The sequence below is a fragment of the Drosophila yakuba genome, chromosome 3L, assembly GCF_016746365.2.
Source record: "Drosophila yakuba strain Tai18E2 chromosome 3L, Prin_Dyak_Tai18E2_2.1, whole genome shotgun sequence".
Lineage (NCBI taxonomy): Eukaryota > Metazoa > Arthropoda > Insecta > Diptera > Drosophilidae > Drosophila > Drosophila yakuba.
This window is the reverse complement of record NC_052529.2, coordinates 4,001,463-4,006,454: the sequence shown is the minus strand read 5'-3', so window position 1 is coordinate 4,006,454 and position 4,992 is coordinate 4,001,463. Positions and strand designations below refer to the sequence as shown.

The 4,992-nt window shown below is 44.6% G+C and overlaps 1 long non-coding RNA gene across 1 annotated transcript; it reads right to left on the bottom strand.

The window, feature by feature from the left end:
* Positions 1–1,261: 1,261 nt before the first annotated feature.
* On the bottom strand, positions 1,262–4,000 carry LOC120321633. The gene is made up of 3 exons (XR_005561357.1): positions 3,407–4,000; positions 2,197–3,284; positions 1,262–2,102 (listed from the first exon to the last, which is right to left on the bottom strand). It is a non-coding gene; the product is annotated as an uncharacterized LOC120321633 (long non-coding RNA).
* Positions 4,001–4,992: the final 992 nt, after the last annotated feature.

Sequence of the window (4,992 nt, the reverse complement as noted above, 5' to 3'; positions counted from 1 at the left end):
CGCGAATTTCGCTTTGTTTGCCCGTTTGTTAATTAATGCAAAGTGCAGTAACCGTTTTGCATAATTGAAGGCAGCGACTGACTGCCCATTGCCCATTACCCATTGCCCATTGCCCATTGGGGCATTTCATTATTCAATCATAATTCGCGCGCTCAACGCGAATTACAAACAGTCGGTCCATATACAAAACTACATACATATGTACATACTACGGGCATACTGCTGTGCCACTAGTGCTATATAGTACTACATACATATCTACATATGTGTGCGAGGAACTGGTGGTGATAACCCGCCGGATCGACCGGGTCTGTCGGGGTCATCCGGGTTTTCGCAAAAAAAAAAAAAAAATAATAAGAAATGAAGAAAAAATGAAAAAGAAAAGAGAAGCACAAACAAATGGGAGGCACAAGAAAAAGAGAATGAAACCGAAAGAAATAAACGCAAATAAAACATGACATTTTTTTGTTGTTGTTGTTGTGCCTGTAATCAGTGGCGGGCAACCGCAGAGCCCAACGCCAAAACGCCAAGGGAGGAGCTCCCGATTCGGGTCCAGACTATCCCCCGATAAGCCTTGCTGCACGAGACCTGCCAATTCGCTCGAAATTTGCCCCGATTGACACACTTTGAGTCAATCACTGCGAAAAAATCCAACCAACATGGTCAGTCAGCTGGAAAAAAGTATTAAACCAATTTAAGAAATAAATTTATGAAGCTTAGTATAGCTTGATCTCAATTAAGCTTGTGTTCTTAAGAAGAAAACACCACCTAACTATATTTAAAGTAGAACTACTAGTTATACATATTTTCTGCCAGTGCAGCGAATGAATGAAGCAGCTGCACTGAACTCGAACTCGAACTCGAACTGGAATACTCGCCGGCAGTCGCCAAGATGCAGTTCCTCTGATTGAAGTGTGCTATATTTAACGAGCGAGCTGATTGCGTGCAATGCAATTCTGCCAATTCGAGTAACTCCCTCCACAGAAGAAGAAACCCCAACCACCCACTGCCCCATCCCCTTGGACATTTTGGGGCTGCCCAGGCTGACAGTTCCGCTAATGAATGAAGTTGATAAGGGAGCTCCATCGACCGATCCAATGGGAAATGGAATGCACGGGTGTACAGTGAGCCAACGCTATCTCCCATTGATCATTAGATTTCCGTATAAACTATTATTATGCATGCCGGCATTTTCATTTCCATTTTCATTTCGCTCGCCCCGCAACCCTTCAGTTTTTCCATTCGTATCGATATCGCTTTTCGGGCGAATTGCTTTGAAGATTCTCTCATTCATTGCACGCAATGAATCAACTTTCGATCGCTTCTGCGATATCTCTAGTGGACAAGTGAATACAGTGATGCCCCGCTAATTGCCATTATTATAATGTTTGTGAATATTTCAAATATCTTAAAGATTTAATTATATTTATAAATATGTTACATTATCTTTCAATTAAAGGCGAAGTCTTTCAAACATCTGAATAGTTTATATTTCCATTTCTCCAGCCATCTGCTCATCTGGCTGAGTAGTGATTGAGTTCCAGTCGCATTGTCACTGGCGGCTGAAGGTGAATCTCTCGGATTGCCGGAGGAGAAACACTGATACGATTGCCATTGGAGCTGCTCTAATGAGCAAGGAAGCGGCGGTGGTGATAAGCTATCAGTATCCGTATCAGTATCAGTATGCCAGTACATACATTCTATACAGACCCAGACACACGCGATGGCAGATGAGCATAGTTCCATAGACGGTGCAAGATTCGCACTCGCACTGCAGACATGCTGGAAGCTCTTGAATGACAGATCAATGAAATCATTATGGATTCGCTGAAACCGACAAACTGCACACACAGCCTCGAAAAGCGCGGAAAAAACGCAAACTCACGGCAGCATTCGGGGAATCGGATTTGGAATCGGAATCGGAATCGCCAATCTCAAATCGCAGAGCACCGAATGGCATCTTGCATCCCAAGGAATGGGAACAGGTTCGAGCTCTCCACTTCTCCGATTCTCGGATTCTCTGATCCTGCGGCGGCGGAAGTTGCTTGTGGTTTTGTATTTGTATGCATCGCCCGTCGGTCGTTATTCGTGTTGTCCCTGCACTGCAAGAAAAAGAAAGTAAATCATAGATTAGGAATTCACACAACCGCATTTTTATTTACTTAAGGGACATTACTACGACTGAAAACTACTCACTTCAAATATCTTAAATAACTCCTTGGCCAGATCCCATTTCTTTCAGTGCACTGCGCTGTTTGCTCCTTGACTGCTGTTGCTGAGGTGCAACAGGTGCAAAAATCACAACAAATACACACATCCGCTGCGAGCTGTTTTCTGGTTTACTCTGCCTCTCCGCCGCTGCCCCCCAAAAAAAAGGGAACGGAAGCACCTGTGATATGGACGCGGATCGCACGTGATTTCCTTGGCCTTCCGCTGGAACTACGCCCCTTGCCACGCCTCCATCTCCGCCACTTCCTCCTGGGCAAACAATTAAATTTTGTTTTTATGGCCCAAGTGCTGTACATGTGTCCGGTGAGTTCGGGTTCGAGACCGAGTCGCCCCCTCCGATCTGACAAATTCATTTGACACTTTGCCAGCCTTATCGTTCCTCGATGTTGTTCTCGACTGCGCCACAGATCTGTGGAGCCATTGAGCTATGGTGGCATAGAGCCATAGTGGCATAGAGCAATAGAGGCATGGAGCTATAGAGCCATGGAGCCATGGAGCTATAATGCTATAGTGCTATATAGCTTCGAGTATAAAGCACCAGCTGAGTCTGAAGTTGGAAACTTGTTTCGGCTTTCGGGGCTTTCGAAGTCGCATTCTCAGCGTGTTTGCCATGTTGTCTATGTTGCTTGTAGTGTAGTTGTTGCTGCTGCTTGAAGCACATAATTACCGCAGCGCGTATTTAATCCGACAAATGGTTTCAACCTTAGTTGAACTTTGTCTATGGGCCGCACTCAACCCCTTCTATAGTTGCTGCTTGCTGCTTGCCGCTTGTTGTGGTGTTGCTGCTGTTGCTGTTGCTGTTGATGTTGCTGCCTGGGTTGGCATTTCTAATATTCCATGACAGCCGCTTGAAGCTGAAGCTGAGATGCTGATGCTGAAGCCAAAGCGATTTCTGTGGTTACAATGTAATAAACCTTGACAAGCTTCAGATGGGTTTTTCGTTGGTCGCCGTTGGCGGAAGGGGAGCTTAACCGAAAATCTCGGCTCACAAGTTGGATGATGTCAAGTGCTGGCGGTGCTTAAGTCTCAGCGTTCTGCGGGTATGCAATTTCAAGCTATTAAAATGTGAAAAAAAAACAATATTATATTTTCATATGTTGTCTTTTAGCAGGGAAATTCATGTTGTCTTTTAGCAGTGAAATTCATGTTGTCTTTTAGCAGTGAAATTCATGTTTACCTTAAAAGCAATGCGTTTCCGAAAACCATTTTGGATCTTTGCACTCTTTGAACTGCCAGACGGCGCACCTGTCAATCCCCCACCCCGAATTTTAGACCCAATACCATGACATGCCAACATTGCAACATGGCCACAGATTCCCTACCGATCGCAGTGCAAATTGCAACTGCAACTGCAAGTGTGTGTTGTGTGCCATCCGAGATACTTTATCTTTTCCGCCCATCTATCTGCATAAATAGAGAGGAAGATGCTGCTGCTGCCGCCGCTCCACATGTTGCTTCATTCATTCCCGATCCGTATCCCAAACCCAATCCCAATCCCAAACTGACGGACTATGATAAATAAAGTAAAGTGCATTTCCGTCAAAACAAGTTTGTTCTATTAATATTTTCAATACTTCGAATTCAGACAGAGATGTTGTCGGCGGTTGTTGCTGTTGCTGTTGCTGCTGCAGTTGCGAGCAACTTTCACTGCAGACTCGACTGAAGATCACTAGAATAATTGTGTGGGGGCACTGAAATTAAAAACTATAAAATATTTAAAATTTTATTTAAGCTTATATTTGAAAAGGGAACATTTATTTCTGCCAGAAAAGCAATACTGCTCTGATTGGAAATGAAATGTAGGAATATTTGATATATATTAAATGAAGCATCCATTTCTCTCTGTGCATGTTTTGTGTCGATTTGTGGGGGGCGACGACGTGCTGGCATCGTTTTAATTTGGCCGATCTCCCCCTTTTCGGAAAAGTGCACCGCATTTACAGTTATTTTTATTGGAGCCAAGCAGCGCGACAATTCATCCATCATTTTCTGTTATGATTTTGAATATGCCCCCTTGGCTTGGCTTAACCCATGGTCGCCCCCATGAGACCCCCGCTCGTATTTTGGCATCTGCATTGAAGAAGCAGGGAGCGGGGAGGGGACACTTGTCGGCTACCCCTGCCCCCCCTCAAAAAAAAACCCCGCCCCCCTGCCCCTTTCGAACAGCATCCGGTAATTATGCGACACGCTGATTAAAATGCGTTAAACGCACACCAACACACGCGAACACACTCGAACACACAACAACACACACACACCCGAAACGGAGGGGCACACATGTGCTTGTGTGTATGGGTGAGGTGGGTCTGGAGTCCAAGTGAAATCTTCGCCTGCATTAACGAGTTTTCCGTGACGCGTCGTTCCTCGCTTTCCTCAGCTTCTTCCTCTTCTTCTGCTCGTTTTCTTTGAGCCCGGTGCTCTTATTCTTTGGCCTCCGCCTTTCCTTTCCTTTGCTACACTTGATTTCCACAAGCACACACACCAACACAGCGACAGCTGCACTGGGAGAAATTGAGATCACATTTTAACAAGTAAAGGTGATTCCTTTAATATGTTTCTTATAAATACTTACCAAATGTACAATTTAAATTAGCTAAGAAGAGTTAAGTTTTGATTGTGAATATAATATATATTTCGTATTACTTTGAAAAGTGCATTCATTTTCGGGCAGTGCACCTTGAGAAGAGACTGCGTCTCCTGATATGCTGGCTCCGGCTTCTCCTCCTCGTTCTCCGTTCTCCGTTCTGTTTCTTCTGTTTTGTG